At 43.9% G+C, this 21,086-nt stretch overlaps 1 protein-coding gene across 1 annotated transcript in view; it reads left to right on the top strand.

The window, feature by feature from the left end:
* Positions 1–21,086, top strand: part of TESC (tescalcin) — a 63,444-nt gene that overhangs the window by 5,025 nt on the left and 37,333 nt on the right. The window lies entirely within an intron of this gene.

The following is a 21,086-nucleotide window of genomic DNA, read 5'->3' as shown; positions in this document are numbered from 1 at the left end:
CCACATGCCCTGGTGGCATGACACCTCCCCTGCCTTCCTGAAGCTCGGGGCCTTGAGTGGTAAGGGCAGACCGGCCGGTACCACTGTGTTCACCCTGTTGTCACCAAGGCTTGTGGAGCTAAATGGTCAACAAGACCTATTGGCTCCCTTTCCGTTTCCTCTGGGGTGGACTGTGGTTTTAACTTGGGATCCTTGGGGAGTCTCTGAAACCCATAAAGTGGGGTGCAGAATTGTGTCCGTGGGGCTCTGGGAGATGTGGACCCTCAACTTTCCTGAGATTCTTAAAACAGTGAAGATACATTCCACAGTATGTAAATCAGATCCCAATAAGAAAGTAATAATAAGAGCACTTATATTTTTTTAGAAGAATGAAAAATGGTGGCTCCCTGCTGAGGGAGGAACAAACATATCTGGGAGGACTGGTTCCCAAAGGCTGAGCTCTCAGGGGCCCTGGGAGCAGTGGTCATAACCACAGCAGGGAGGGCCAAGTGACCCCAGCCCTCTGGAACCTTTTCTGCCTTGGTCGGGTGGGTTGTCCAGACCTCTGCCCACTCCCTGGGTGCTCCCAGTGTGGAAACGTGCGGGAAAGAGCTGGGTAGCAAGTGAACTAATTCCTGGGCACCCAGAAGCACCCCCTGCCCTGGCCCATTTTGCACTCTGTGCACCTGGATCCGGTCATCCCATGTTAGCAGTAGCTGCAGAATAGGGCTCGGAGGCCGGCGATCATCGGGCTTGCCCCATGCGGCAGTGCTGGGACGCCTGCTCCAGGCCGCAGCCCTCTCTGAGCCGCCGTCTCCACCCCTTTGAAGACGTGGCAGTCAACGAGACGGTCTAGAGCTGTGGATGAGGTAACAGCTGCTCTTTCTTGGGCCTTTTCCATCCATCATCTCATCCTCCTAAGAGCCCAGTGGGACTTTTGTTACCCGTTTACAGATGAGGAAACTGAGGCTCAGACACGCAGGTGACTGCTCAAGGTCACTTAGATGCATACGTATAACTGAATCACTGTGCTGTACACCGGCAGCTAACACGATTTTGATATTATAAATCGATTATAATTCAATAAAAACAAAATATAATTAAAGGTCGCTTAGATGTTGTGTGTGGAACCCAAATTCAAAACAAGGCCTCTTTAATGGTATACATGATCTTACTTGCAAAGCAGAAGTAGAGACGGGTAGAGAACAAATGTATGGATACCAAGGGGGAAAGGGGTGGGGTGGGAGGAATTAGCAGACTGGGATTGACACATATATATTATTGATACTATGTATAAAATGGACAGCTGATGGGAACATGCTGTATAGGACAGGGAACTCACCTAATGCCCTGTGGTAGGGAAGTCCAAAAGGGAGGGGGTATCTGTATGTGTATGTATGGCTGATTCATTTCGTTGTGCAGTGGAGGCTAACACATCATTGTAAAGCAACCATACTCAATAAAAATTAAATAAAAATAAATTTAGGAATACACTGTAAAAAACAAAACAACACTCTTTTTTGGGTGCAAGGAGAAACTACCTCTCCCATGTGACATAACATAGGTGGAGAGTGTGAGTGACCCCAAGTCGTATTATCTGTGAGAGGCAACACTGCTGCCCCATGCCCTTGTTAACAGTGTTCCACACACTTGTTTACCCAGCTGGCAAGGGGAGAATCGGACCTCAAGGCAGATAGGATTAGCTCTGGGTGATGTGGAAAGTTCTAGAAGTGTGGGCTATGCCCCCCCAAACCCCCAGGGAGGGCAAGCTTGGTGATGAGCAGTGTGAGGGGTGTGGGGAGGGCTAAGAAGAAGAGACCCCCTCCATTTCCTGGGTCTGACTGTGTGGCTCACGTCTGTTTCAGAAGTTGTGTTTTCTCTGCGTGAAGGCAACCGGCAATCCACTCCAAGACTTCTCAGCTCCACGGATTAGTAGCAATTAGATCCCTCATGCATCTTTCTTTCTCGCCTCCCCCATCCCCACGCTGGCAGGGTAATTTTTCTGTGAGTTAATGGTCCCCAGAATGCAGCATGGAATTTAATCACTGCTCAGATATGCCATACCGCCCAATCCTACAGAAAAAATGCCGCGATAAGATGCTTCTACTTTTGCAAAGCACTTTAGTATCTGCTATCTCAAGCCCAGGGAACAAGGCGTTTTTGGCTCAGGAGTGCCCACTGCTTTGGGAAGATAAGGCAGGGCCTCCTTTTCCCAGCCTGGAGAGGCTGGGCAAGGTGACGAGGAGGAGCCTGGCACCCTGGTCCTGCCAGCCATCCTGTCGCCGGCTCCATCTTTATTATTAATTCATAAAACCAGAAGGTCAAGTGGGTGATTTCTGCCAGTGGTGGAAATCACCTTAAGCGTGGGGACAAAAAGGCCCTTTGTTGTCCCAACAGTGTGACCTTTGTGGACGGGCAGGCTGTCAGAAGTGGGCCTTCTGTTCTCAGCACAGCTCCCTGGGAGGTGAAAGGGAGCAGTTAGGTCTCAGGGCCCAGGTACCTCTGGGAGGGAGGGCGGGTGGCCAGGCAGGAGACAGCAGCACGGTTGGTGTGGCTGAGTTATACAGCGATGGAAAGAGAAAGGGAGGGGGACCCTTCCCAGCTCCTGAGCACCCATGCCAGGGTCTCAGTGATCAGAGAACCCCAGGTGAGCACCCAGCACTTCACAGGCCTCACCCACCTGGTAGTTCTCGGGAGTTCCCTTATCTTGTCCTCTCCTGCATCTCCAAGGCCTCGGCCAGAGTCCCACATGGACACAGACTAGCCTTCCACCACCTTGACCTTTAGCAGCAGGTAGATGTGGGTTTGAATCACGACGCTGCTGTTTACTGTCTAAGCAAGAAACTTCACCTCCCTGAGTCTTAGTTTCCTCATCTGTATGATGCGAATGTGTCCCAGGGCTGCTGTGAGGATTGAATGAGAATTTGAGTAAAGCTCTTCACACGTCATAAGTGTTCAATAGTTGTTGGCAGGTACAGATCGTTTCGATTGTAAACCTTTCAGAAGCTGGCCATATATCTCCTTTTTAAGGGTATTCTGTAACTTCCTTCAGTAATTCGTATCACTTGTGACACACCTGCCATCTTTGACATGCTTCAAGTTTGTCATTTTCTTGATGTTGTGCTAATGATCAGGGACCTTAGCATACTTTAATTTGTATCACTCTGTAGTATTTTTTCTTTAATTTAAAAACCTACATAACTGGTTTTTGTTTTATGCAGACTCTATTAATTTTTGCAACCATTCTTCCTAACAGATTCAGGTTTTTTTTAAATATTTATTTATTTTGGCTGTACGAGGTCTAGTTGTGGCACGCAGGATCTTTGCTGCGGCATGCAGGATCCTTTTTTAGTTGGGGTGTGCAAGCTTCTTAGTTGTTGCATGCAAACTCTTAGTCACAGCATGCATATGGGATCTAGTTCCCCAACCAGGGATCGAACCCAGGCCCCCTGCCTTGGGAGCACAGAGTCCTACCCACTGGACCACCAGGGAAGTCCCCAAATTCAGTTTCTTCTTATGTAACACACCTTTCCATGGAGTTTGCAACGAGTCTCTGTGAGTTGTCAGCTTTGTCTGAAAATGTCTTTATTTTGCCAGGCTACGGGAATGATCATTTGGCTGGGTATAAAATTTGAGGTTGCTGCATGTTTTCTCTCAGCACTGAGTTTTTGGTCTCTTCTTGCTGTTGAAAAGTCATCTCTTTTGCCTGATTGATATTTCTTTGTAGAAATCTGCTTTTTCCCCTCTGTTTAAAAATATTTGTTGGTGGTGTTTTTTTAGGTGCTTTGTGTAGGTGTGGATTTAATTTATCCTGCCTGGGAATGGTTTATGCTGTATTATTCTAAAATTGACTGATATGAAGATATTACCTCTCCCCTTTCTCCTAATCTTTTTCCTCAGTAATTACTTTGGAAGGGGATGAACCGTGTCATTCTGTCCTGAATGCCTCTTTACTTTTCTTGCATATTTCCTATCTTTTTGTTGCTCTGTGCTGTATTTTGATTTGTTTCCTTAGGTCTGTCTTCCAATTCACTAATTCTCTCTTTAGCTATTACAGCTTTGCTGCCTTAACCCAACTTAGTTTTTTAAATTCCATAGACTTAAAAAAAAAAACATTTTGTAAGTTCTATAAGGTTTTCAGATTCACTGCTTTTGTCATAGGGCACTGTTCTTATATTATTTGTAATAATTTGAAGCTTACTGTATAGTTTCTGCTGTCTCATCTTCTTAGGGGTCCATTCCATTTATTAACTGTGTCTGCTGGTTATCCCATATGGTGGTCATTTGCTGTGTAGTTTGGTTTTTGATTCTGAGCTCATCTTTGGTCTGGCTCCCCCCTGGTTTTCAGTCATCTCCAGATTCATGCTGAGGCCACACCAAGTAGAGATGGGCTTAGCTGAAGTACCTCTCCCATGAGAGTACCCTGTGCCCTGGGCTATAGAAGTACCTCACACAGTGCTTTGCATTTGTTGTTCTGGGTACCTTAGGGCTTTCGCTGGTCTGGAAACACTTTTTACATTAATTCCTCAATTTGGCTTTCCTGTGCCACAGAGGTTTGGATTTTTCTCTTGTGAATGACACAGGCCTGGAGTTTTGATTCATCATAGAGTCCCCCTCCTCTCCTCTGCACCCTGCCACCTCTTCTGCAGAGTCAGCTTCCTTGTTGATTCTCTGGGCCAGCAGGGAACATTTTTCTGTCCCACCTTATATGGAGAGGCAGCCCTTTGTGCTCTAGCTTTTGATAGGAGTCTCACTTCTAACTCGTATGGACCCAAGGCCACTGCTGTCACTCAGTGGGCTAGAAGCCACACCTTTGCTGTGAGAGCCCGGAAATATTCTGGTACCCCTGGGCCACCTCACTTGCTGGGTCTGAGTCCCCTCCTTGCTTCTGGCACCTGGGGATTTCCCTTTCTTTCAAGCTTAGTGATGTCTTAAATTTTTTTCTAATTTTGTCCAGTGCTTCACAGGTTCATAGTGGAATGCAAAGTCTGTGTTAGCTCCTTGTAGAAGGAACTGGAGTTCTTTTTTTTTTTTAAATATTTTTTGGCCATGCTGTGTGGCATGTGGGATCTTAGTTCCCCAGTCAGGGATCTACCCCACACCCCCTGCTTTGGAAGCGTGGAGCCTTAACCACTGGACCACCAGGGAAGTCCTGATACTGGAGTTCTTTACCTAAATGTCCTACCATAATAAGCCCTCATGCTTTTGGTAAATCTGGAGCTGAAGATTCTGGAAGAATGTGAAAACCAGTTTCCTAGAGACTCTGAAAAGTGCCCAAATCTCCGCTGATTAGCTGTTGCTTTTCTCCCTTCCTCATCTTTAGTCTTTTTATTAAAATGGAGACGTCTCTCTTTGTTTAGTGATGTAAATGGTAGGTATTCATTGTCCCAGTCACTTCTTAATTTTGGCAGACAGCACAGCAGATGGTCATGAGGACAGATTCTGGAGTCACAGACCTGGGTTCAAATCCCAGTTCTGCCACTTATATCCGTGTGACCTTCAGCAAGTGACTTACCCTTTCTGAGAGTCAGTTTCCATATCTGTAAAATGGGTGTGATAACCCCCAGGAAAGGCAGACACTGTGATGAGGACTAAATAAGATCATGTGTGTCAAGTGTTTGGCTTAGTTCCTGCCTCTGAGTAAATGCTGACACTTGGTGGTTATTATTCCGGCTCTAAGGCAAATGGGAAAGAACAGAGGCTAGCCGTAGGAAGGTGAGCGCGGATGAGCAGAGCATGGTCTTTGTGACTTTGAGTCATGCTCACCCACTCTGACAGCTTTCTGAGTTGTCTCGTTGCTCATGAGGGGAGAATGTTTTCTAAAATCATGTCCCTTCAGTCTGTCCCAGAGTCCCCTCCAGTCCTGAGATTTGGAGGATTCATTCTGTGCAGAAAACAAAACAAAAGGAAATATCCTAACAAGACCCTCGGTACCTAAAATAAATGCCGTCCTCAGGCTGGCACGGGCCTGGGTCAGCTCTTCCTGGGAACCCCTCAGCTTTTGCACTTACAAAGCGGGTTGACGTTTTCGAGCAAAGGGTTGAAAGCTGCTGGAGGAAGGCCAGCAATTAATCTTCTTGTCGTTGCTTCTGCTTTGGAATAGAATCGAGTTTGATAACTTCATTCTCAAGACCGAGGGCACCCAGGTGCATCTTTGGATTACTTTAAATTCCCAGCAGTGAGGTGTGGTCTGGCATGTGTACACTCCCAGCACATGGCTTCCAAGGGGCAGGCAGGTGGAGGAGAGGAACAGGGCATCCGGCACCGTGAAGCATCGTGTGGGTGCCAGGCATGTGGGGGAGGGTCCCTTCCAGGCTGTGGAGGCCGGTCCCTCGCTCTCCCTGCCCAGGCCCCGGCTCAGTCATGGCTTGGGTTGTAATTCCAGGAGGTGCACAAGTTCTCTCTCCCCTGGGATCCTGGAGGCAGCTGAAGAGCCGCATGGGTACCATGAGATTATTGCTTTGGGGAAATAATACTAGCAAGCATGGCGGCTCCAGGATCTTACGCTCTTCCAGCCAGGTTCAGTGCTCAGTGTGTATATCATTTTTTTTTTCAATGGGGGCAAAATTCATATAACATGAAATTTGCCATCCTAACCATTTTATTTTATTTATTTATTGTGGCCGCACCCTGCGGCTTGCAGGATCTTAGTTTCCCAACCAGGGGTTGAACCTGGGCCCCAACCGTGGAAGCGTGGAGTCCTAACCACTGGGCCAACAGGGAAGCATACAATTCAGTGGCATTAAGCACATTGACAATGATGTGCCGCCATCGCCACTGTATTTCCCGACCATCTTCGTCACCCCAAAAAGAAGCGTCAGCAGTCACCCTAATCTCCCAACTCGTAGCCCCTGGCAACCACTAACCTACTTTCTGTCTCTATGGATTTGCTTACTTTGGGAGATTCATATAAAAGGAAGCCTACAGTAGTGGCCTTGAGTGTCTGGCTTCTTCATGTCATGTTTTCAAGGTTCATCCAGGTTGTATCAAGCGTCACTGCTTCATTCTGTCTCCTGGTGGAATAATGTTTCATTGGATGGAGATGCCGCATTTTGTTCATCTGTTCACAAGTAGATGGACATTTGGGTTCCCACGCTTTGACGATTACGCATGTTGTTTATGTGATTTGATTGTTTTTCGTGGTAGGAACAGCCACGTGTAGGCAGTGCTATTATTATCTCTGAATTACGGAGGAGGATGTTAACAGTCTTGGGGAGAAGGTTTAGTAAGACGAGAAGCTGGAGGTTGAACCTGCCGCTCTTGGAAGCGATGGGGTTAGCTCACCTTTCTGTCTGGCTGGGCGCATCTCTGTGTTGCAGGATCTCGGCCAATGCCTGGGTTGAGTACTGGCCAGCCTCTCGGGACACAGCCAGCAGGAGAGCTTTGGGGGTCCTGGAAGCCACCAAGCCCTTCCCAGTGATGCCACTTGGAGTCCCAGAGCCTGCATCCAAGCTGGCACTGCAGGGGGAAACGGAGGGAGGCAGGGTGGCTCTGGCATGCCCCTGGAGAAAGCAGCCCGCATGCTCTCAACCACCCTTGCTTCTCTCAGCTGTGTCTTGAGCGCCCTTCCCTACCTGGACTGCTCCACCTGCCCACCTCTCAGTGGGTACCCAGCCCTCAGTGGGCATCAGCCCTCCGTTCGGTTGCCGGGCACGTGGGATCTTGTTCTGTGGCTTAGCATCCTCCAGAAACTCAGGGTGAAGTCTAAGTGCCTTAGTGTGACATGTGCGCCCCCCACTCCTGTGCCCCTGTTCCTAGTCTGCCTCCCACCCGTGCTAAAGGGCTTGGAGCTCCCCGAGTTCTTCCCACTGTGCCTGCGCCAGCCCTCAGCCCCTGGGATCCCACTGGGCATCACCTCCCACCCCATCCCCGTGGACTGGAAGCCCTACTCCAACTTTGGTGCTCCTTGGCAAGCGGACACTGCACTTAGGACCCTGGATCCCAGCGAGGTGAGGGCTCTGCCTTTTGTGTCTGCATCCTTGGCATCTGGCAGGTGCCCAGCAAACCAGAGGCACTCAGTAAATATCTCTTAATGAGTGGTGGGGGCACCTGTCAGAGGCTTGAGCAGATACAGGTGTGCCACGGAGGAGTCCGTCAGGCCCTCACACCCCTGAGGGCAGCCCAGATTCTGGGAGGAAGAAGCAAGTGGTATTCTATATGCCCCTCACCACCAGGCTCAAATAGTCCTGACCGCCCCGTAGCAGACGCGGGTAAATGGGGATCTTCGGTTTCCTTGCAAGTCATGTGAGGGAGGCTGGACCTTGTGGGAGATTTTGGGCCTGTTTCTCGGCGCCTAGTCTCCTCCCGCCCTCCTTCCTGAGTGTTGTCTCTGACCCCTGGTCTGTACGACTCTCCTTCCCCAGTGACTCCTTGCTTAGCATACCAGGGCGGCAGCCTGACCGTTGGGGCCAGGGCCAGGCAGAGACCCCATATCCATTAGCACCCCACTCACACACTTTCTGTGTCCGTAGATTTGCCTACTCTGGGCATTTCACATCAGTGGAATCACACACTATGTGGCCTTTTGTGTCTGGTTTCTTTGCCTCAGCAGAATGTGTTCCAGGTTCATCCACGTCGTAGCAGGTGTCAGTACTCCATCCTTTTTTATGGCCAAATAATATTCCATTGTATGGATAGAACACTTTCTTATTAAATCAGTTTTTAATCAAATATTGTTCTTTGTTTCCTTAAATATGTAGTTTTTAGTAAACAAGCAAACTGAATATGGGAGGAAAAAACTATTTGTGCTGCCGGCCTTTTTTCTTCTTCCAGTTTTACTGAGATATAATTGACGTACAGCACTATATAAGTTTCAGGTGTGCAGCATAATGATTTGATTTACATACATCACAAAGTGATGATCACAGTAAGTTTAGTGAATATCTATCATTTCATATAGATATGAAATTAAAGAAATAGAAAAAATCCTTTTCTTCTTGTGATGAGAACTCTTAGGATTTTCTCTCAGTAACTTTCATATATAACATACGGCAGTGTTAATTATATTTACCATGTACATTACACCCCTAGTACTTATTTTTTAAATTTAATTTTAAATTTCTATTGGAGTGTAGTTGATTTACAACGTTGTGTTAGTTTCAGGTGTACAGCAAAGTGATTCAGTTATACATATACTTATATCCATTTTTTTTCAGATTCTTTTCCCAATAGGTTATTACAGAACACTGAGTAGAGTCCCCTGTGCTATACAGTAGGTCCTTGTTGATTATCGGTTTTATATGTAGTAGTTTGTTTATGTTCATCCCTAACTCCTGATTTATCCCTCCCCTCCATCTTTCCCCTTTGGTAACCGTAAGTTTGTTTTTGAAATCTGTGAGTCTGTTTCTGTTTTGTAAATAAGTCCATTTGTATCATTTTTTAAAATTCCACTTATAAGTGATATCATATGATATTTCTCTTTCTGACTTACTTCACTCAGTATGACAATCTCTAGGTCCATCCATGTTGCTGCAAATGGCATTATTTCATTCTTTTTTATGGTTGAGCAATATTCCATTGTATATATGTACCCCATCTTCTTTATCCATACCTCTTTCGGTGGACATTTAGGTTGCTTCCATGTCCTGGCTATTTTAAGAGTGCTTCAGTGAACATTGGGGTGCATGTATCTTTCAAATTAGTTTTCTCCAGATATATGCCCAGTAGTGGGATTGCTGGATCGTATGGTAGTACTACTTTTAGTTTTTTAAGGAACCTCCATACTGTTCTCCACAGTGGCTGTATGCATTTACATTTCCACCAACAGTGCAAGAGAGTCGCCTTTTCTCCACACCCTCCCCAGCATGTGTTTGTAGACTTCTTTTTTGAACATCTTTATTAGAGTATAATTGCTTTACAATGGTGTGTTAGTTTCTGCTTTACAACAAAGTGAATCAGTTATACATATGCATATGTTCCCATATCTCTTCCCTCTTGCATCTTCCTCCCTCCCACCCTCCCTATCCCACCCCTCTAGGTGGTCACAAAGCACCTCCCTGTGCTATGCGGCTACTTCCCACTAGCTATCTGTTTTACGTTTGGTAGTGTATATATGTCCATGCCACTCTCTTACTTTGTCCCAGCTTACCCTTCGCCCTCCCCATATCCTCAAGTCCATTCTCTAGTAGGTCTGCATCTTTATTCCCATCTTGCCCCTAGGTTCTTCTGACCTTTTTTTTTCTTCTTTTTTTAGATTCCATATATATGTGTTAGCATACTGTATTTGTTTTTCTCTTTCTGACTTACTTCACTCTGTATGACAGACTCTAGGTCTATCCACCTCACTACAAATAACTCAGTTTTCGTTCCGTTTTATGGCTGAGTAATATTCCATTGTATATATCTGCCACATCTTCTTTATCCATTCATCTGTTGATGGACACTTAGGTTACTTCCATGTAAGAATGCTCAACATCATTAATCATTAGAGAAATGCAAATCAAAACTACAATGAGATATCATCTCACACGGTCAGAATGGTCATCATCAAAAAATCTACAAACAATACATGCTGGAGAGGATGTGGAGAAAAGGGAACCCTCTTGCACTGTTGGTGGGAATGTAAATTGATACAGCCACTATGGAGAACAGTATGGGGGTTCCTTCAAAAACTAAAAATAGAACTACCATACGACCCAGCAGTCCCACTACTGGGCATATACCCTGAGAAAACCATAATTCAAAAAGAGTCATGTACCAAGATGTTCACTGCAGCTCTGTTTGTGGACTTTTTGATGACGGCCATTCTGACCAGTATGAGGTGATACCTCATTGTAGTTTTGATTTGCATTTCTCTGATAATTAGTGATGTTGACCGTCTTTTCATGTGCTTTTTGACCATCTGTATGTCTTCTTGGGAGAAATGTCTATTTAGATCTTCCACCTGTTTTTGTTTTTTTTTTTTGCGGTACGTGGGCCTCTCACTGTTGCAGCCTCTCCCGTTGCGGAGCACAGGCTCCAGACACGCAGGCTCAGCGGCCATGGCTCACGGGCCCAGCCGCTCCGCGGTATGTGGGATCTTCCTGGACCGGGGTATGAACCCATGTCCTCGGCATCGGCAAGCGGACTCTCAACCACTGCGCCACCAGGGAAGCCCTTCCACCCGTTTTTTGATTGGGTTGTTTTTTTGATATTGAGCTGCATGAGCTGCTTTCTTCATCCATTCACCTGTTGATGGACATCTGGGTTGTTTCTACCTTTTGGCTGTTATGCATCGTAGTGCTGTGAACATTCATTTATGGGTTTTTCTGTGGGCGTATGTTTTCATTTATCTTGGTTATATACTTAGGAGCAGAATTTCTGGATTGTGTGGTAAATCTATGTTTAATTTATTGGGGAGTCACCAAACTCTTTTCCACAGCAACTGCGCAATTTTCCATTCCCACCAGCAATGTCTGAGGGGTCCAGTTTCTCCACAGTGTCACCAGCGTTAGGTATTTTCTGTTTTACTTTTCATTATAGCTGTTGAAGTTAAATTTTTTTTAATTTAAATAAGATTACACAGGTAATCCCTATTAATTGCAGAAAAGTTAAAGGACAGATAAGCAAAGATAAGGAGCTAGAGGAGGGAAATGTCCTGTCATTCTACCATCTGCAACAATTTACTATTTTGTTGTGAACCTTTCGTAATTTTTCTTGTGCACACACTTGTATAACAATATGAACTTGGATGTAAATGAGATCTTTGTTGCCTGTTGGTTTTTCCATGTCATGATATTCCATGAACATTTTCTGATGTCCCATGATATTTTAAACATATTTTCTCAGGCCGTCTAGGATGCACCAGGATTTATTTAACCCGTTTCCCGTGGCCCGGCATTGCCCCAATTTTTTACTGTTTGAAACAGGCAACGATGATTACTCTTATCTGTTTATCTTTGTACATATGTCTCGGTTACTCAGGATTCATTCCTAGGGATCAAGTTGCTGCTTCAGAGCACGTATACCAAGCACTCTCCAGCACAAATATAATGCGAGGTGGAATAATTCTAAATTTTCAAAGAGCAATAGATGGAATGTAATTCCCGATTTTCTAGTAGCCACATTAAAAAAAAAAGTAAAGAAACAGGTGAAGTTAGTTTAATAATATATTTAACCCATTATAACTAAACTATTATTTCAAATATAATTAATATAAAAATTATTAAGACAGTTTACGTTTTTTTCGTACTAAGTCTTTTAAAGCCGGTATTTTTTTTTACACTTCAGCACATTTCAGTAGCCACATGTGGCTCTGTATTGGACAGTACAGGCGTATACTTTTTTGTTTAAACTTTTGATACAAAATGACAAATCACTCCGCCCTGCCCGCCCCCAAAATTGGGCAGATTAAACTCCCACCAGCCCCATGGAAGGGTGTATATTTCCCTCAGGTTGAAATCTAATACCCGAAATAATGAGGTGAGATGCCAGGCTCAAGGTGTCTCTGCCTCTCGTTCCCATGGCAGCTGTGACCTCACGGGGGCCTGGAGAGAGGGCTCAGAGTGAGGAGCAGGGAAACTGGAAAAGCTTCCGTCCCGGGAACCCTTGAGGGGACAGCAGACAGGGCCTTCCATGGTGTGACATGGGCACATGTGTATCAGGCGCTCCCGGGACAGACCTTATGGGGGCCCAGGGTCAGCCTGGGGGGCCGGAGTTGAGGGCACAGGAGCTTAGCTGAGGACTGAGCTCTTAGCTCTGAGGATTTGAGTGCCAAAAAGAGGGAACCAGAATTGGGGAGTTTGTCCTCCTAATTCCTCTGCTTTCAATCAAGCAGGACAGAAAGGTGCGTGTGTCATGTGTGCATGCACTTTGGATGCAATTAGCTGGAAACTTTTCATTAGAGAAATCTGGTCTGAGATGGTTTATAGTTTACACAGTGCTTCCTGTCTGTGTGACCTTGGGCAGGTCTCAGTGTTCCCATCTCTAGGTTGGGGAGAAAACTGTGCCTACCTGATAGGATTGATTGAGAGTTATGTGAGCCAAGGCTTGTCAAGAGTAAAGTCGAACACAGTGCCCAGGACACAGCTCGATGAATGCCTATTGTTAATTAATGGCTATTGTTGTCATGATTATGCACTAACTTCTTTCTTAATGTCTTTATTGAGATATAACTCACATCCCCTGCATTTCACCCATTTAAAGTGTCCACAGTTGAGGGTTTCCCTGGTGGCGCAGTGGTTGAGAGTCTGCCTGCCGATGCAGGGGACACGGGTTCGTGCCCTAGTCCGGGAGGATCCCACATGCCGCGGAGTGGCTGGGCCCGTGAACCATGGCCGCTGAGCGTGCACGTCCGGAGCCTGTGCTCTGCAACGGGAGAGGCCACAACAGTGAGAGGCCCGTGTACCGCAAGAAATTAAAAAAATAAAGTGTCCTCAGTTTGTAGTATAATCACAGGGTTGTGTAACAATCTAATTTTGGAACATTTTCATCCCCGTCAAAGAAACTCCTTTGCTATTAGCAATGATTCCCTCTCTCTTTCCACAGCCCCAGGCAACCACTGGTCTACTTTCTGTCTCTATGGCTTTGCCTCTCCGAGTGTTTCGTATAAATGGAACCCCGCCAGGCGTGGCTTTATGATGGGCCTCTCTCACTTATTATTCATGGAGGTGGTTTAGGAGCGTGTGGTTGGCGTTAATTTCTGATCATTATTTCTCAACAGATCAGTGTATTTAAAAAAAATTACTGAAATATAGTTGATTTACGATGTGTTAGTTTCAGGTATATAGCAAAATGACTCAGTTATACATATATATATTCTTTTTTAGATTCTTTTCCATTATAGGTCATTATAAGATATTGAGTATAGTTCTCTGCTATACAGTAGCACCTTGTCGTTCATCTATTTTATATATAGTAGTGTGTGTATGTTAATCCCAAACGCCTCATTTATCCCTCCCTCCCCCCTTTCCCCTTTGGTAACCATAAGTTTGTTTTCTATGTCTGTAAGTCTATTTCTGCTTTGTAAATAAGTTCATTTGTATCATTTTCTAAGATTCCACATATAAGCAATATCATACGATAATTTGTCTTTCTCCGACTGACTTCACTTAGTTTGATCATCTCTAGGTCCATCCATGTTGCTGCAAATGGCATCAGTGTAATTTTTTTTTGATCTGTGAGTTAGAGCTGAGAACTCTAATTGGCCAGTGTAATCTGATCACCTAAAGCGAGGCAGTGTGGGGTGTCAGTTAGAAAGAAAACCTGAAGTAAACCACACATGTTCTGCCAGACAAACTAAGTTAAAATCCTGGGTCTGCCTCTTTGAAGTTTAGTGACCTTGAGCAGGTTACTGATCTGTGTGTCTGTAAAATGGGAATCGTCTGTCTTTTGGTCAGTGGGTCATGGAGATGATTAAATAAGCACACACGTGCCCAGGATGCAGTACTTGCCAATGAATGATTCACCACTAACAATATTTTTGAGATCCCTCGACTGTCCCATATGGGACCATATTGTGTGCTTAAAATATTCATTACATGACTAATAAATATATATTGTAAAAGAGACGGTTTGGAAAATATAGATGAATCAAAGCAAAACAAACAGTCTTTAATCCCAGCATTGAGAGATAATTGCTATTATTATTTGGGGAAAACAGGTTGATTTTCTTTCCTTACTTATATACATTTGTATATATTTAGATGTTTTCCCAATGGGGGTTCATGCTGTTTTCATAGCAGTTGTTTTTAGACAACATTATGTTGGAATGTATGTTCATATTCAGTACACAACTGTCACTGTTAAACGCAGCATCTTTTTTAAAAAATTGGCTGAATCTACCATAAAGTATTTAACTGATCTGCTCTTGGTGGGCCCTGAGCTTGAGTCCAGTTTTTACACTGTTGTAGAGAATGCAACGGTGAACAGTTATGTACTCATCTTGTTGTACCCGTTGGATTGATTCTTTCAGGATAAATCCCCGCCAAGTAGAATTGCTGAGCTTCTTAAGTAAATGTTTTATTGCGATATCACATACAGAAGAGTGCATCACTAGTGAGCATGCAGATCCCAAAACTTTCTGAGAACACATCTGTGTAACCTGCAGCTGGATCAAGAATTAAACGCTTCCAGTTCCCAGAAACCCTCTCATGCCCCATTCAAATTACTGCCCCATCAAGGGCAACTTCTATCCTAACTTTTAAAAAAATTAAGACGTTATTATGAGCCATTTTAGGTTAACAGCAAAATTCAGGGGAAGGTACAGAGATTACTCACGGCCCCCTGCCCCCCCCGCCACGCACAGCCTCGCCCACTGTCAGCATCCCCCACCAGAGAGGACATTTGTTACCATTGATGGACCTCCATTGATACATCATCACCCAGAGTCCACGGTTTACATGAGGGTTCCCTCTTGGCGTCCTACACCCCGTGGGTTTGGACAAATGTATAATGACATGTATCCATAATTATAGTATCATGCAGAGTAGGTTCACTGCCTTAAAAATTCTCTGTGCTTCGCCAACTCACCGCTCCCCCGGTAACTGCTGACCTCGTTGCCGTCTCGGTAGTTTTGCCTCTTCCGGAATGTCATGTAGTTGGGATCGTACCGTATGTAGCCTTCCTGTCCTGACGTAACACTGCAGATGGGTGTTGCCCGTTTTTGAGCTTTGTGTAAATGGAGTCATAAAGTAGGTACTCTTCCATGTCTGGCTTCGTCTCCTTGTTGTTATGTTTTGGAACTCACCCAAGTTATTGTCCATACTGTTTGTTCATTTTCACTGCTGTATCCTATTCCATTACTTGCATATACCACACACTTCATTCTGCCATTGCAGGGCATTTGGATAATTTCCAGTTTAGGGCTCTTCAGATCGTACTGCCATGAAATCCTTCTACACATCTTCCGATGTGTGCAGATATGCATTTCTGTTGGGTATGTACTTAATTTAAGAGTGGAATGGCCAGACCATGGAATACACGAATGTCCGTGCTAACATACATATGATGTAAATGGCTGTATTTTCCTCCAGAAAGGTGATAACTGTCCCCAAGGGTTACCTGACCTTTCCGAGTGTCAGTTTCTACATCTGTAACATGGGATGCAGCCTCCTGCCAGGGCGTCATGAGGAACAGATGAGCTAATGTGTGGAGATGAGCCCCATTCCCCCAGCACATAGCAGGCCTTCGGGATGGGTTGGCCATTGTAAAGAGTATTTTCTAGCCAACAACAGCTTCTAGAAAGGCTTGAGAATTCTGAGTTGCATATTCTTTTTTATTTCGAATATTTATTTATTTATTTATTTACTTTGGCTGCACCGGGTCTTAGTTGCTGCACACGGGATCTTCATTGCGGTATGCGGGGTCTTTTTGTTTTTTAGTTGCTGGCATGCGGGATCTTTTAGTTGTGGCATGCGGACTTCTTAGTTGCAGCGTACACGCGGGATCTAGTTCCCAGACCAGGGATCGAACCCAGGCCCCCTGCATTCGTAGCGTGGAGTCTTACCCACTGGACCACCAGGGAAGTCCCCTGAGTTGCAGATTCTTGAAGAGATCACAGCTCGAGCCTGAGGCTAAAAAAACCATGAAGTAAAGTAAGGTGACCAGTTGGCCCCAGAAATTAGCTACCTCTGGAACAGGAAGAGAAAAGATGCTTAAGGGATGAGAAATGCCAAGAGTCTGGTGCGGGGAGAGAGCCCTTCCCCACCCCAGCCACCATTTCGGAAAGTTTTTTTAAATTTATTTATTTTATGCTAATTTTTTTTTTGAGGGGGTGCATTGGGTCTTCGTTGCTGCACGCAGACTTTCTCTAGTTGTGGTGAGCGGGGGCTACTCTGCATTGCAGTGCGCAGGCTTCTCATTGCGGTGGCTTCTCGTTGCGGAGCATGGGCCTCAGCCATGCGGGCTTCAGTAGTTGTGGCTCGCGGGCTCTAGAGTGCAGGCTCAGTAGTTGTGACGCACGGGCTTAGTTGCTCTGCAGCATGTGTGATCTTCCCCGACCAGGGCTCGAACCTGTGCCCCCTGCATTGGCAGGCGGATTCTTAACCACTGTGCCACCAGGGAAGCCCCATTTCAGAAAGTTTTGCCGGAACTGTCCATAGTCCCCAGGCACCAGGCCTAAGGGCCTCAAACACTAGGATATTCTGGGAAAAGAGGTGATGTTGTGTAGCGGTTAAGGATGGGCTGTGCAGCTGGGGAGATGTGAGGTTGAATCCCAGTTCTACCAATCACAGTTGTGTGGTCATAGCACCCTCTAAGCTGCGCTTTTCCAATGATACAACAGAGGGAAAAAGTATCTATTCACAGGGTTGTTTTGAGGAGGAAGTGAGAAGGTACACATAAGGGTTTAATATTGTGCCTTTTATAAAATAAGCACCGACACGTGGGTGGAAGCCTTCTAAAGCTTGGAACCCACCAGGCCCAGTCTTAGCTGTGGAATAAACAGGGTCTACCCACCAAAAATGGTAAAAACAAAACAAAACAAAACAAAAAAAAACAACTGTATGTAGGTTTTCTAAAACAATTGGGGGTGGGGAGAGGGGGGAATTGGATGACGGCAGTCAGAGGGTACGATCTTGCACTTATAAGATAAATCAGTACTAGGGATGTGATGTACCACATGATAAATAGAACGAACGTTGCCGTATGTTATACATGAAAGTTGTTAGGAAAGTAAATCCTAACAGTTCTCATCACATGGAAAAAAATAGTTTTTTCTTTTTTTTATTAACTTTTATTGGAGTACAGTTGATTTCCAATGTTATGTTCATTTCAGGTGTACAGTGAAGAGATTCAGTTATGCATATACATATTTTCATTCGTTTTCAGATCCTTTTCTCATATAGGTTATCACAGAGTATTGAGTAGAGCTCCCTGAGCTGTATAGTAGGTCCTTGTTTGTTATCTATCTTATATACAGTAGGGTGTGTGTGTCAATCCCAAACTCCTGATTTATCCCTCCCCCCAGCTTTTCCCCTTTGGTAACCATAAGTTTGTTTTTGATACCTGTAAGTCTGTTTCCGTTTTGTAAATAAGTTCATTTGTATCATTTTTTAAAATTAGATTCCACATATGAATGATATGATATTTGTCTTTGTCTGACTTCACTTAGTATAATTTCTAGTTGCATCCACGTTGCTGCAAATGGCATGATTTTCTTCTTTTTTATGGCTAAGTAATATTCCATTGTATACATGTACCACATCTTCTTTATCCATTCCTCGGTCAGTGGACATTTAGGTTGCTTCCATGTCCTGGCTATTGTAATAGCACTGCAGTGAACATTGAGATGCATGTATCTTTTTAAATTATAGTTTTCTCCAGATATGTGCCCAGGAGTAGGATTGCTAGATCATATGGTAGTTCTGTTTTTAGCTTTTTAAGGAACCTCCATACTGTTCTCTATAGCGGCTGTACCAATTTACATTCCCACAAACAGTGTAGGAGAGTTCCCTTTTCTCCACACCCTCTCCAGCATTTATTGTTTGTAGACTTTTTGATGATGGCCATTCTGACTGGTGTGAGGTGATACCTCACTGTAGTTTTGATTTGCATTTCTCTGATAATTAGTGATGTCGAGCATGTTTTCATGTGCTTTAGGCTATCTTTATGACTTTTTTGGAGAAATGTCTACTTAGATCTTCTGCCCATTTTTTGATTGGGTTGTTTGTTTTTTGATATAAGAGCTGCATGAGCTGTTTGTATATTTTGGAGATTAATCAATCCCTTGTTGATTGCTTCGTTTGCAAACATTTTCTGCCATTCTGCGGGTTGTCTTTTTGTTTTGTTCATGGTTTTCTTTGCTGTGCAGAAGCTTTTAAGTTTAATTTGGTCTCATTTGTTTATTTTTGTTTTTATTTTCATTGCTCTAGGAGGTGAATCAAAGAAGTTATTGCTGCAATTTATGTCAGAGAGTGTTCTGCCTATGTTTTCCTCTAAGAGTTTTATAGTGTCTGGCCTTACATTTAGGTCATTAATCCATTTTTTAAAATTTATTTATTTGGCTGCATTGGGTCTTCGTTGCTGTGCGCAGGCTTTCTCTAGTTGCGGCGAGTGGGGGCTACTCTTTTTTGTGGGGCATGGGCTTCTCATTGCAGTGGCTTCTCTTGTTGCGGAGCATGGGCTCTAGGCACGCAAGCTCAGTAGTTGTGGCTCGCGGGCTCTAGAGCGCAGGCTCAGTAGCTGTGGCGCACGGGCTTAGTTGCTCCACAGCATGTGGGATCTTCCCAGACCAGGGCTCAAATCCGCATTGGCAGGCAGATTCTTAACCACTGCACCACCAGCGTAGTCCCCATTAATCCATTTTGTTTATTTTTGTGTATGATGTTAGTGTTCTAATTTCATTCTTCTACATGTAGCTGTCCAGTTTTCCCCAGCACCACTTATTTAAGAGACTGTCTTTTCTCCATTGTATATTCTTGCCTCCTTTGTCATAGATTCATTGACCATAGCTTTGTGGGTTTATTTCTGGGCTTTCTATCCTGTTCCATTTATCTAAATTTCTGTTTTTGTGCCAGTACCATACTGCTTCAATTACTGTAGCTTTGTAGTATAGTCTGAAGTCAGGGAGCCTGATTCCTCCAGCTCCAGTTTTCTTTCTCAGGATTGCTTTGGCTATTTGGGGTCTTTTGTATTTCCATACAAATTTAAAAAACTTTTTTGTTCTAGTTCTGTGAAAAACGCCATTGGTAACTTGATAGGGATTGCATTGAATCTGTAGATTGCCTTGGGTAGTATAGTCTTTTTGACAGTATTGATTCTTCCAGTTCAATAACGTGGTATATGTCTCCATCTGTTTGTGTCTTTTATTTCTTTCTTCATATCTTATAGTTTCCTAAGTACAAGTCTTTTGCCTCCTTAGGTAGGTTTATTCCTAGGTGTTTTATTCTTTTTGCTGCGATGGTAAATGAGATTATTTCTTTGATTTCTCTTTCTGATCTTTTGTTGTTAGTGTATAGGAATGAAGAGATTTCTGTGTATTAATTTTGTATCCTACAACTTTACTGAATTCATTGATGAGCTCTAGTAGTCTCCTGGTAGCATCTTTAGGATCTTCTGTGTATAGTGTCATGTCATCTGCAAACAGTGACAGTTTTACTTCTTTTCCAATTTGGGTTCCTTTTGTTTCTTCTTCTTCTCTGTTTGCCGTGGCTAGAATTTCCAAAACTGTGTTGCATATAAGTGGTGACATTGGACATCCTTGTCTTGTTCCTGATCTTAGAGGGAATACTTCCAGCTTTTCACCATTGAGAATGATGTTAGCTGTGGGTTTGTCATATGTGGCCTTTATTATTTTGAGGTAAGTTCTCTCTTTACTCACATTCTGGAGAGTTTTGATCATAAATGGGTGTTGAATTTTGTCAAAAGCTTTTCCTGCATCTGTTGAGATGATTATATGGTTTCTATTCTTCAGTTTGTTACTGTGGTTTATCACACCAATTGATTTGCGTATATTGAAGAATCCTTGCATCCCTGGGATAACTCCCACTTGATCATGGTGTATGATCCTTTTAATGTATTGTTGGATTTGGTTTGCTAGTATTTTGTTTAGGATTCTTGCATCTATGTTGATCAGTTTTATTGGTCTGTAATTTTCTTTTTGTGTGTGGTATCTTTGTCTGGTTTTCATATCAGGGTGATGGTGGCCTCATAGAATGAGTTTGCAAGTGTTCCTTCCTCTGCAGTTTTTGGAAGAGTTTAAGAAGGATAGGTGTTAATAACTCTTCTCTAAATGTTCGATAGAATTCACCTGTGAAGCCATCTGGTCCTGGACTTTTGTTTGTTGGAAGTTTTTTAATCACTGTTTCAATTTCAGTACTTGTAATTGGTGTTCATATTTTCTATTTCTTCCTGGTTCAGTCTTGGAAGGTTGTACCTTTCTAAGAATTTGTCCATTTCTCCTAGGTTCTCCATTTTATTGACGTGTAGTTGTTTGTAGTAGTCTCTTATGATCCTTTATATTTCTGTGGTGTCTGTTTAACTTCTCCTTTTTTCATTTCGAATTTGATTGATTCGAGTCCTCTCCCTTTTTTTCTTGATGAGTCTGGCTAAAGGTTTATTACTTTTGTTTATCTTTACAAAGAACCAGCTTTTAGTTTCATTGATCTTTTCTGTTGTTTTCTTCGTCTCTCTTTCATTTTTTTCTGCTCTGATCATTATGATTTCTTTCATTCTACTAACATTGGGTTCTG

Source organism: Monodon monoceros, unplaced genomic scaffold, assembly GCF_005190385.1.
Source record: "Monodon monoceros isolate NGI ecotype Baffin Bay Population unplaced genomic scaffold, NGI_Narwhal_1 Super_Scaffold_1, whole genome shotgun sequence".
Lineage (NCBI taxonomy): Eukaryota > Metazoa > Chordata > Mammalia > Artiodactyla > Monodontidae > Monodon > Monodon monoceros.
This window is presented reverse-complemented; position numbering and strand designations above follow the sequence as displayed.